This window comes from Oncorhynchus nerka, unplaced genomic scaffold (genome assembly GCF_034236695.1).
Source record: "Oncorhynchus nerka isolate Pitt River unplaced genomic scaffold, Oner_Uvic_2.0 unplaced_scaffold_2981, whole genome shotgun sequence".
Lineage (NCBI taxonomy): Eukaryota > Metazoa > Chordata > Actinopteri > Salmoniformes > Salmonidae > Oncorhynchus > Oncorhynchus nerka.
This window is the reverse complement of record NW_027038316.1, coordinates 1-14,113: the sequence shown is the minus strand read 5'-3', so window position 1 is coordinate 14,113 and position 14,113 is coordinate 1.

Genomic DNA, 14,113 nt, shown 5'->3' with positions numbered 1-14,113 from the left:
ACCACCTCCAGGTAACACACACACCACCCTCCAGGTAACACACACACCACCCTCCAGGTAACACACACCACCTCCAGGTAACACACACACCCCCTCCAGGTAACACACACCACCCCTCCAGGTAACACACACCACCTCCAGGTAACACACACACCACCCCTCCAGGTAACACACACACCACCCCAGGTAACACACACACCACCCTCCAGGTAACACACACACCACCCCTCCAGGTAACACACACACCACCCCTCCAGGTAACACACACCACCCCTCCAGGTAACACACACCACCCCCACCAGGTAACACACCACCCCCTCCAGGTAACACACACACCACCCCTCCAGGTAACACACACCACCACCAGGTAACACACACACCACCCCTCCAGGTAACACACACACCCCCTCCAGGTAACACACACACCACCCTCCAGGTAACACACACCACCCCTCCAGGCAACACACACCACCCCTCCAGGTAACACACACCACCCCTCCAGGTAACACACACCACCCCTCCAGGTAACACACACCACCCCTCCAGGTAACACACACACACCACCCTCCAGGTAACACACCACCCCTCCAGGTAACACACACACCACCCTCCAGGTAACACACACACCACCCCTCCAGGTAACACACACCACCCCCAGGTAACACACACCACCCCTCCAGGTAACACACACCCACCACCTCCAGGTAACACACACCACCCCTCCAGGTAACACACCACCCCCTCCAGGTAACACACCACGCCTCCAGGTAACACACACCACCCCTCCAGGTAACACACCACGCCTCCAGGTAACACACACCACCCCTCCAGGTAACACACACCCACCCCTCAGGTAACACACCACGCCTCAGGTAACACACACCACCCCTCCAGGTAACACACACCACCCCTCCAGGTAACACACACCACCCCTCCAGGTAACACACACCACCCCTCCAGGTAACACACACACCACCCTCCAGGTAACACACACACCCCTCCAGGTAACACACACCACCCCTCCAGGTAACACACACACCCCTCCAGGTAACACACACACCACCCCACCAGGTAACACACACCACCCCACCAGGTAACACACACCACCCCTCCAGGTAACACACACCACCCCTCCAGGTAACACACACACACACCACCCCTCCAGGTAACACACACACCACCCCTCCAGGTAACACACACACCACCCCTCCAGGTAACACACACCACCCCTCCAGGTAACACACCACGCCTCCCCTCCAGGTAACACACACACACCACCCCTCCAGGTAACACACACACCACCCCTCCAGGTAACACACACACACCACCCCTCCAGGTAACACACACACCCCCCCTCCAGGTAAAACACACACACCCCCTCCAGGTAAACACACACACCCCCAGGTAACACACACACCACCCCCAGGTAACACACACACACCTCCCCTCCAGGTAACACACACCCCCCTCCAGGTAACACACACACCCCCTCCAGGTAAACACACACACCCCTCCAGGTAACACACACCACCCCCTCCAGGTAACACACCACCCCTCCAGGTAACACACACCCCTCCAGGTAACACACACACCACCCCTCCAGGTAACACACACCCCCCAGGTAACACACACCACCCCACCAGGTAACACACACCACCCCCTCCAGGTAACACACACCACCCCCAGGTAACACACACCACCCCTCCAGGTAACACACCACACCACCCCTCCAGGTAACACACACCACCCCTCCAGGTAACACACACCACCCCTCCAGGTGACACACCACGCCCAGGTAACACACACCACCCCTCCAGGTAACACACACCACCCCTCCAGGTAACACACCACGCCTCCAGGTAACACACCCACCCCTCCAGGTACACACCACCCTCAGGGCAACACACACACCACCCCAGGTAACACACACCACCCCTCCAGGTGACACACACCACCCCTCCAGGTAACACACACACCACCCCTCCAGGTAACACACACCCCCCAGGTAACACACACCCACCCCACCAGGTAACACACACCACCCCCTCCAGGGCACACACCACCCCCCCAGGTAACACACACCACCCCTCAGGATAACACACCACACCACCCGCCAGGTAACACACACACCACCCCTCCAGGTAACACACCACCACCCTCCAGGTAACACACAGGTAACCACCACCTCCAGGTAACACACCACCACGCCTCCAGGTAACACACACCGCCTCCAGGGTAACACACACCACCCTCCAGGTAACACACACCACCCTCCAGGTAACACACACCACCCCCCAGGTAACACACACCACTCCTCCCAGGTAACACACACCACCCCTCCAGGCACATACCACCTCCAGGTAACACACACACACCCCTCCAGGTAACACACACCCCCCACCAGGTAACACACACACCACCCCACCAGGTAACACACCACCCCCAGGTAACACCGCACACCACCCCCAGGTAACACACCCACCCCCCAGGTAACACACACCACCCCCAGGTAACACACATCACTCCCCCAGGTAACACACACCACCCCCCAGGTAACACACACCACCCCCAGGCAACACACACCACCCCCCAGGTAACACACACCACCCCCCAGGTAACACACACCACCCCTCCAGGTAACACACACCACCCCACCAGGTAACACACACCACCCTCCAGGTAACACACACCACCCCTCCAGGTAACACACACCACCCTCCAGGTAACACACACCACCCCTCCAGGTAACACACACCACCCTCCAGGTAACACACACACCACCCCTCCAGGTAACACACACCACCCCCTCCAGGTAACACACACCACCTCCAGGTAACACACACCACCCTCCAGGTAACACACACACACCACCCCTCCAGGTAACACACACACACACCCCCTCCAGGTAACACACACCACCCCACCAGGTAACACACACCACCCCACCAGGTAACACACACCACCCCTCCAGGTAACACACACACACCACCCTCTCCAGGTAACACACACCACCCCTCCAGGTAACACACACCACCCCTCCAGGTAACACACACCACCCCTCCAGGTAACCACCACGGTCCTCCAGGTAACACACCACCACCCCTCCAGGTAACACACACCACCCCTCCAGGTAACACACCGCCTCCCCCAGGTAACACACACACCCCCTCCAGGTAAAACACACACCACCTCTCCAGGTAAACACACACACACCCCATCAGGTAACACACACACCCCCTCCAGGTAACACACACACCCCCTCCAGGTAAAACACACACACCCCCTCCAGGTAAACACACACCACCACCCCAGGTAAAACACACACCACCTCCAGGTAACACACCACCCCTCCAGGTAACACACACCTCCCCTCCAGGTAACACACACCACCCCTCCAGGTAACACACACACCTCCCTCCAGGTAACACACACCACCCCTCCAGGTAACACACACCACCCCTCCAGGTGACACACCACCCCTCCAGGTAAATACACACACCACCCACCAGGTAACACACACACCACCTCCAGGTAATACACACACCACCCCTCCCAGGTAACACACACCACCCCTCCAGGTAACACACCACGCCTCAGGTAACACACACCTCCGGGTAACACACACCACCCCTCCAGGTACACACACACCACCCCTCCAGGTAACACACCACGCCTCCAGGCACACACCCACCCCTCCAGGTAACACACACACACCCCTCCAGGTAACACACACACCAGGCAACACCCCCCCCCAGGTAACACACACACCACCCCTGGTAACACACACCACCCCTCCAGGTAACACACACCACCCCCCAGGTAACACACCACCCTCTCCAGGTAACACCCCACCCCCAGGTAACACACACCACCCCCAGGTAACACACATCACCCCTCCAGGTAACACACCACCCCACCAGGCAACACACACCACCCCACCAGGTAACACACCACCCCACCAGGTAACACACACCACCCTCCAGGTAACACACACCCCTCCAGGGTAACACACACCACCCCTCCAGGTAACACACACACCACCCCTCCGGTAACACACACACCACCCCTCCAGGTAACACACACCACCCCTCCAGGTAACACACACACCCCCTCCAGGTAACACACACCACCCCTCCAGGTAACACACCCCCTCCAGGTAACACACACCACCCCCGCCAGGTAACACACACCACCCCTCCAGGTAACACACACACCCCCTCCAGGTAACACACACCCCCTCCAGGTAACACACACCCCCTCCAGGTAACACACCCCCCCTCCAGGTAACACACACACCCCCTCCCCAGGTCCTCCTCCCCCCCTCCTCCTCCAGGTCAACATCACACACCTTCCCCCTCCCCTCCAGGTCCTCCTCCCCATCCTCCCCCTCCTCCTCCAGGTCCCCTCATCCTCCTCCCCCTCCAGGTAACACCCTCACCCCCTTCCCTCCAGGTAACAGTCATCATCCCCTTCCTCCTCCCCTTAACTCCTCCTCCCCCTCCAGGTCCTCACACACACCTCCCCAGGTAACATTCACTCACTCCTCCAGGTAACACATCTCCCTCCCCAGAGTCCTCCCCCCCTCACCTCTCTTCTCTCCTCCTCCCAAGAATCATCATCACCCCCTCCTCCTCCTCTTCTCTCCTCCTCATCATCACACCACTCCCCTCCTCCCTCCCTCCTCCTCTTCCTCCCCTCCCCCTCCTCCCTCCCCCCCTCCTCCTCCTCCCTTCCTCCGCCTCCTCCTCCTCCTCCCTCCCTCCTCCTCCTCCTCCCCCTAAAGGGTCTTCCTCCCCCCTCCTCCTGCTCCCCCTCCTCTCCTCTTCTCTCCCTCCTCCCCCTCCTCCTCCTCTTCCCTCCTCCCTCCCCCCTCCTCCTCCCTCCTCCTCCCCCTCCTCCTCCCCCTCCTCCTCCTCTTCTCTCCAACCCTCCTCCCCTCCTCCCTCTCCTCCCCCTCCTCCTCCCCCCCTCCTCCAGCTTCTCTCCTGCTGATTGTTTAGTCTTCCTGACATAAATATCATTGTTGTTCAGAACCGTTTAAATAAAGAAAAATAGAATCTTCATTTAACATTTAACCCCACAAGGTGAGCCAATCGTAGAAGAGGGTCGTGTCTTCAGCGTCAGTCACTTGTCAGCCAACCAACCACCAGCAAAGTCCCGCCTCACTCTGCCAACCAGCCAATCAGACATCACTTCCTGACCCCGCCCGACGACCGACAAGGACATCTCACTCTCCTGGAGAACCGCTTCACTATCTGACCATCCTGTACACACACACACACCACACACTGACACACACACACACACACACACACACACTGACACACACACACACAATTGACTGGCTGATACCATGGCAACAAGAGACTGGCCAGGGGTTAACCTCCTCTCTGCACCCAGATGGACTCCCCTCCCAGACTGAACTCTGGGTCTTTCTCTCACCATCCTGGCTGTTATGTCAGCTGTCTCTGACCGTCCACTACGTGAAGCTCCTTTAAGGATCCTTACAGGTGACGATGAAGACACTGAGGATGATGATGATGATGGTGTTGATGATGGTGATGATGATGGCGATGATGTATGATGGGATGATGATGGTGATGATGATGATGATGGTGGTGATGATGGCTGACCATGATGATGAGTGGTTGATGGTTCCCCCATCCTGTATAAAGATGTGATGATGGTGGCGATGGTCCTGAATGATGGTGATGATGGTGATGATAAAAAATGGTGATGGTGATGATGATGGTGTTTAACACCATATAAAGATGTTTTGTCATTTTAACATAATGTCCCCATTTAAGCGTTAATCTGCTCCCATCCTGATGACATCTAACCCCCCCTCTCACCATCCTAGTAACCCCCCCCTGTAGTAACCATCCTGTAGTAACTTCCCTCACCATCCTGTAGTAACCCCCCCATCCTGTAGTAACCCCCCTGTAGTAACCCCCCTCACCATTCTGTAGTAACCCCCCTCTCACCATCCTGTAGTAACCCCTCCCCATCCTGTAGTAACTCCCCTCACCATCCTGTAGTAACTCCCCTCACCATCCTGTAGTAACCCCCCCCCATCCTGTAGTAACTCCCCTCTTCCCATCCTGTAGTAACCCCCCCCTCACCATCCTGCAGTAACCCCTCATCCCCATCCTGTAGTAACCCCCTCACCATCCTGTAGTAACCCCCCACCATCCTGTAGTAACTCCCCTCACCATTCCTGTAGTATCCCTCACCTTTCAGTATCCATCCCTGTAACCCCCTCCCCATCCTGTAGTAACCCCATCTCCCCATCCTAGTAACCCCCCCCCCCATCCTGTAGTAACCCCCACCATCCTGTAGTATCTCCCCATCTCTCACCATCCTTCTCGCAGTAACCCCCCCCATCCTGTACCATCCTGTAGTAACCCCCTCACCATTCTGTAGTATCCCCCTCACCATTCTGTCAGTATCCCCTCACCATTCTGTGGTGTCTCCACCATTCTGTAGCATCCCCTCTCACCATCCTGTAGTAAACCCCCTGTAGTGGCCCCCTCACCATTCTGTAGTATCACCCCTCACCATTCTGTATAACCCCCCTCCTCACCATCCTGTAAACCCCCATCCCCCCGTCAGTTCCGTGTACCCCCTCCCCATCATGTGACCCCCTCACCATCCTGCAGTAACCCCCTCCTTCCTCCCAGTAACCCCCCACCATCCTGTAGTAACCCTCCCTCACCATCCTGTAGTAACCCCTCACCATCCTGTAGTAACCTCCCCATCCTGAGTAACCCCCCTCACCATCCTATAGTAACCCCTCACCATCCTAGTAGTAACTCCCCTCGATCCTGTAGTAACTCCTCTCACCATCATATTGTATCCCCACCCACCATCCTGTAGTAACCCCCCTCCCCATCCTGTAGTAACTTCCTCCATCCTGTAGTAACCCCTCCCATTCTCCCAGTAACCCCCCCTCACCATCCTGTAGGAACCCCCCCCCCCACCATCCTGTAGTAACCCCCCCCTCCCATCCTGCAGTAACCCCCTGCCCATCCCCCTCTAGTCAACTCCCCCTCACCATCCCAATTAAACCCCCTCACCATCCCCCTTACATCCATAGTAGCCCCCCCCTCACCATCTCCAGTAGTAACCCCCCCCACCATCTCCGTGTAGTACCCCCACCATCCTGTAGTAACCCCTCACCATCCTTCAGTAACCCCCCACCATCCTTGTAGTAACCCCCGCCGTCACCATCCCCTCTCTGTAGTAACCCCCCTCACCATCCTGTGTAGTAACCCCCCCACCATCACGTAGTAACCCTCCACCATCCTGTAGTAACCCCCTCACCATCCTGTAGCAACCTCCACCATCCTGTAGTAACTTTCACGATTCTGTAGTAACTTCACCATCCTGCAGTAACCCCCCACCATACCATCCTCTGCAGTAACCCCCCCCTCACCATCCCAGTAACCCCCTCACCATCCTGGTAGTAACTCCCCCTCCCCCTCACCATCCTGTAGTAACCCCCTCACCACCATCCCAGTAACCCACCCACCATCCTTGCAGTAACCCCCCCTCACCATCCCAGTAACACCCTCACCATCCCAGTAACCCCCCCCCCTCACCACATCTCCTCATAGTAACTTTCACGATCTCCTCACCATCCTGTAGTAACCCCCCCACCATCCTCGTAGTAACTTCCTCACCATCCCAGTACCCCCCGCCCATCCTGTAGTAACCCCCCTCACCATCCTGTAGTAACCCCCTCCTCACCATCCTGTAGTAACCCCCCTCACCATCCTGTAGTAACCCCCCCTCACCATCCTGTAGTAACCCCCTCCCTGGCAGACACACAACACCCATAACGTCAAAGTGGAATTATGTTTGTCTACATTTTTAACAAGTTCATTAAAAAGTAAAACGCTGAAATGTCTTGAGTCAATAAGTATTCAAACCCTTTGTTGTTGTGGCAAGTTCAAACAAATGTATTTATAAAGCCCTTCTTACATCAGCCGATGCTCAAAGTGCTGTACAGAACCCAGCCTAAAACCCCAAACAGCAAGCAATGCAGGTGTAGAAGCACAGTGGCTAGGAAAAACTCCCTAGAAAGGCCAAAACCTAGGAAGAAACCTAGAGAGAACCAGGCTATGTGGGGTGGCCAGTCCTCTTCTGGCTGTGAAGAAACCTAGGGAGGAACAAGGCTATGAGGGTGGCCAGTCCTCTTCTGGCTGTGCCGGGTGGAGATTATAACAGAAATATGGCCAAGATGTTCAAATGTTCATAAATGACCAGCATGGTCGAATAATAATAAGGCAGAACAGTTGAAACTGGAGCAGCAGCACGGCCAGGTGGACTGGGGACAGCAAGGAGTCATCATGTCAGGTAGTCCTGGGGCATGGTCCTAGGGGTCAGGTCCTCCGAGAGAGAGAGAATTAGAGAACGACACTTAGATTCACACAGGAAACCGAATAGGACAGGAGAAGTACTCCAGATATAACAAACTGACCCTAGCCCCCCGACACATAAACTACTGCAGCATAAATACTGGAGGCTGAGACAGGAGGGGTCAGGAGACACTGTGGCCCCATCCGAGGACACCCCCGGACAGGGCCAAACAGGAAGGATATAATCCCACCCACTTTGCCAAAGCACAGGCCCCACACCACTAGAGGGATATCTTCAACCACCAACTTACCATCCTGAGACAAGGCTGAGTATAGCCCACAAAGACCTCCGCCATGGAACAACCCAAGGGGGGGCGCCAACCCAGACAGGATGACCACATCAGTGAATCAACCCACTCAGGTGACGCACCCCTTCCAGGGACGGCATGAGAGAGCCCCAGTAAGCCAGTGACTCAGCCCCTGTAATAGGGTTAGAGGCAGATAATCCCAGTGGAAAGAGGGGAACCGGCCAGGCAGAGACAGCAGGCAGTTCGTTGCTCCAGAGCCTTTCCGTTCACCTTCCCACTCCTGGGCCAGACTACACTCAATCATATGACCCACTGAAGAGATGAGTCTTCAGTAAAGACTTAAGGTTGAGACCGAGTTTGCGTCTCTGACATGGGTAGGCAGACCGTTCCATAAAAATGGAGCTCTATAGGAGAAGCCCTGCCTCAGCTGTTTGCTTAGAAATTCTAGGGACAATTAGGAGGCCTGCGTCTTGTGACCGTAGCGTGCGTGTAGGTATGTATGGCAGGACCAAATCAGAGAGAGAGGTAGGAGGAGCAAGCCCATGTAATGCTTTGTAGGTTAGCAGTAAAACCTTGGAAATCAGCCCTTGCTTTGACAGGAAGCCAGTGTAGGGAGGCTAGCACTGGAGTAATATGATCAAATCAAACTGAAGTTTATTTAGTGCTTTATCCGGGTAGCCGGAAAGTAGCATCATTTTTGGACAGAAAGTTTCTGATTTTTGCAATGTTACCTAGATGGAAAAAAAGCTGTCCTTGAAATGGTCTTGATATGTTCTTCAAAAGAGATCAGGGTCCAGAGTAACGCCGAGGTCCTTCACAGTTTTATTTGAGACGACTGTACAACCATTAAGATTAATTGTCAGATTCAACAGAAGATCTCTTTGTTTCTTGGGACCTAGAACAAGCATCAAGAGTTCAAGAGTAAAACTGTTTTTTTTATTCACATCAGGGACTCACACTGTGTGTAATAATAGTGTTTAACATGAGGTAGTTATTAAAATAAATTATCTCTGTACCCCAACACATACAATTGTCTGTAACGTCCCTCAGTCGAGCAGTGAGTCCCAAACACAGATTCAACCACAAAGACCAGGGAGGCTTTCCAATGACTTCACCTATTGGTAAAACAAAAAGCAGACGTTGAATATCTCTTTGAGCACGGTGAAGTTATTAATTAATGACCCTTTGAATGGTGGAGTTATTAATTACCCTTTGGATGGTGAAGTTATTAATTAATGACCCTTTGGATGGTGAAGTTATTAATTAATGACCCTTTGGACGGTGAAGTTATTAATGACCCTTTGGATGGTGAAGTTATTAATGACCCTTTGGATGGTGAAGTTATTAATTAATGACCCTTTGGATGGTGAAGTTATTAATGACCCTTTGGATGGTGAAGTTATTAATTACCCTTTGGATGGTGAAGTTATTAATTACCCTTTGGATGGTGAAGTTATTAATGACCCTTTGGATGGTGAAGTTATTAATGACCCTTTGGATGGTGAAGTTATTAATGACCCTTTGGATGGTGAAGTTATTAATGACCCTTTGGATGGTGAAGTTATTAATTAATGACCCTTTGGATGGTGAAGTTATTAATTAATGACCCTTTGGATGGTGGAGTTATTAATGACCCTTTGGATGGTGAAGTTATTAATTACCCTTTGGATGGTGGAGTTATTAATGACCCTTTGGATGGTGAAGTTATTAATGACCCTTTGGATGGTGAAGTTATTAATTACCCTTTGGATGGTGGGTTATTAATTACCCTTTGGACGGTGAAGTTATTAATTGCCCTGGATGGTGAAGTTATTAATGACCCTTTGGATGGTGAAGTCATTAAATGGGATAAAATTCCCATTATTGTGTGTGTGTCCTTTTCATTCAGCCAAAAATCCATTGATGAAATATTCAACAGACCGAACATTTCAGTTGTGTGGTGGTGTTGCCGTTCATCACTCATCTAGTGTTGGTATGGAGTAACTGCAGTACCTCAGCTTCATCTAGTGTTGGTATGGAGTAACTAGTACCTCAGCCTCATCTAGTGTTGGTATGGAGTAACTAGTACCTCAGTCTCATCTGGTGTTGGTATAGGAGCATCTTAGTACCTCAGCCTCATCTAGTGTTGGTATGGAGTAACTGTAGTACCTCAGCCTCATCTAGTGTTGGTATGGAGTAACTGTAGTACCTCAGCCTCATCTAGTGTTGGTATGGAGTAACTAGTACCTCAGCCTCATCTAGTGTTGGTATGGAAGTAACTAGTACCTCAGCCTCATCCTAGTGTTGGTATGGAGTAACTGTAGTGCCTCAGTCTCATCTAGTGTTGGTATGGAGTAGCTAGTACCTCAGCCTCATCTAGTGTTGGTATGGAGTAACTGTAGTACCTCAGCCTCATCTAGTGTTGGTATGGAGTAATAGTACCTCAGCCTCATCTGGTGTTGGTATGGAGTAACTAGTACCTCAGCCTCATCTAGTGTTGGTATGGAGTAACTAGTACCTCAGCCTCATCTAGTGTTGGTATGGAGTAACTAGTACCTCAGCCTCATCTAGTGTTGGTATGGAGTAACTAGTACCTCAGCCTCATCTAGTGTTGGTATGGATTAACTAGTACCTCAGCCTCATCTAGTGTTGGTATGGAGTAACTGTAGTACCTCAGCCTCATCTAGTGTTGGTATGGAGTAACTGTAGTACCTCAGCCTCATCTAGTGTTGGTATGGAGTAACTAGTACCTCAGCCTCATCTAGTGTTGGTATGGAGTAACTAGTACCTCAGTCTCATCTAGTGTTGGTATGGAGTAACTAGTACCTCAGCCTCATCTAGTGTTGGTATGGAGTAACTAGTACCTCAGTCTCATCTAGTGTTGTATGGAGTAACTGTAATTTACCTCAGTCTCATCTAGTATTTGGTATGGAGTAACTAGTACCTCAGCTTCATCTAGTGTTGGTGTGGAATAACTGTACCTCCAGCCTCATCTAGTGTTGGTATGGAGTAACTGTAGTACCTCAACCTCAACCTCAGCTTCATCTAGTGTTGGTATGGAGTAACTAGTACCTCAGCTTCATCTAGTGTTGGTATGCTGCATGGCAACTAGTACCTCAAGCTCATTAGTGTTGGTATGGAGTAACTGTAGTACCTCAATCTATCTAGTGTTGTATGGGAGTAACTAGCACCTCAGCCTCATCTAGTGTTGGTATGGAGTAACTAGTACCTCAGCCTCATCTAGTTGGCATGGGAGTAACTAGTACCTCAGCTTCCATCTAGTGTTGGCATGGGAGTAATTAGCACTTCACTTCATCTAGTTGGCATGGAGTAATTCAGTACCCTCAGCTTCATCTAGCCGGTACTTATAACCAGCACCTAGACCCATCTAGCGTCAGTATGGGAGTAACCAGCACCCCAGCCTATCTAGTGCTGGTATAAGGACTAGTACCTCAGCTTCATCTAGTTAGTGGCTGGCACTAGTACTAGCTCCATTCAGTGCTTGGTATTGGGGCAACTAGTACTTTCGCCCATCTAGTTGGGTATGAGCATAACTAGCACTCTGCTCCATTCAGTGCTGCATGGAGTAACTGCAGTACCTCAGCTCATCTAAGGTTGGCATGAGTAACTAGTACCTCAGCCTCATCTAGTGTTGGTATGGAGCAACTAGTACCTCAGCCTCATCTAGTGTTGGCATGGAGCAACTAGTACCTCAGCCTCATCTAGTGTTGGTATGGAGTAACTAGTACCTAAGCCTCATCTAGTGTTGGCATGGAGTAACTGTAGTACCCTCAGCCTCATCTAGTGTTGGTATGGAGTAACTGTAGCACTTCAGTCTCATCTAGTGTTGGTATGGAGTAACTAGTACCTCAGTCTCATCTAGTGTTGGTATGGAGTAACTTGAGTACCTCAGCCTCATCTAGTGTTGTTATGGAGTAACTGTAGTACTCCTCAGTCTCATCTAGTGTTGGTATGGAGTAACTAGTACCTCAGCCCTCATCTAGTGTTGGTATGGAGTAATCGTAGTACCTCAGTCTCATCTAGTGTTGGTATGGAGTAACTGTAGTACCTCAGTCTCTAGTACCTCTTAGTGTTGGTATGGAGTAACTAGTACCTCAGCCTCATCTAGTGTTGGTATGGAGTAACTAGTACCTCAGCCTCATCTAGTGTTGGTATGGAGTAACTAGTACCTCAGCCTCATCTAGTGTTGGTATGGAGTAACTAGTACCTCAGCCTCATCTAGTGTTGGTATGAGTAACTGTAGTACCTCAGCCTCATCTAGTGTTGGTAAGGGCAACTAGTACCAGCCTCATCTAGTGTTGGTATGGAGTAACTGTAGTACCTCAGCCTCATCTAGTGTTGGTATGGAGTAACTAGTACCTCGGCCTCATCTAGCATTGGTATGGAGTAACTGTAGTACCTCAGTCTCATCTAGTGTTGGTATGGAGTAACTGTAGTACCTCAGCCTCATCTAGTGTTGGTATGGAGTAACTAGTACCTCAGTCTCATCTAGTGTTGGTATGGAGTAACTGTAGTACCTCAGCCTCATCTAGTGTTGGTATGGAGTAACTGTAGTACCTCAGCCTCATCTAGTGTTGGTATGGAGTAACTAGTACCTCAGCCTCATCTAGTGTTGGTATGGAGTAACTAGTACCTCAGCCTCATCTAGTGTTGGTATGGAGTAACTAGTACCTCAGCCTCATCTAGTGTTGGTATGGAGTAACTGTAGTACCTCAGCCTCATCTAGTGTTGGTATGGAGTAACTAGTACCTCAGCCTCATCTAGTGTTGGTATGGAGTAACTGTAGTACCTCAGCCTCATCTAGTGTTGGTATGGAGTAACTAGTACCTCAGCCTCATCTAGTGTTGGTATGGAGTAACTGTAGTACCTCAGCCTCATCTAGTGTTGGTATGGAGTAACTGTAGTACCTCAGCCTCATCTAGTGTTGGTATGGAGTAACTGTAGTACCTCAGCCTCATCTAGTGTTGGTATGGAGTAACTAGTACCTCAGCCTCATCTAGTGTTGGTATGGAGTAACTAGTACCTCAGCCTCATCTAGTGTTGGTATGGAGTAACTGTAGTACCTCAGCCTCATCTAGTGTTGGTATGGAGTAACTGTAGTACCTCAGCCTCATCTAGTGTTGGTATGGAGTAACTAGTACCTCAGCCTCATCTAGTGTTGGTATGGAGTAACTAGTACCTCAGCCTCATCTAGTGTTGGTATGGAGTAACTGTAGTACCTCAGTCTCATCTAGTGTTGGTATGGAGTAACTAGTACCTCAGCCTCATCTAGTGTTGGTATGGAGTAACTGTAGTACCTCAGTCTCATCTAGTGTTGGTATGGAGTAACTAGTACCTCGGCCTCATCTAGCGTTGGTATGGAGTAACTGTAGTACCTCAGCCTCATCTAGTGTTGGTATGGAGTAACTGTAGTACCTCAGCCTCATCTAGTGTTGGTATGGAGTA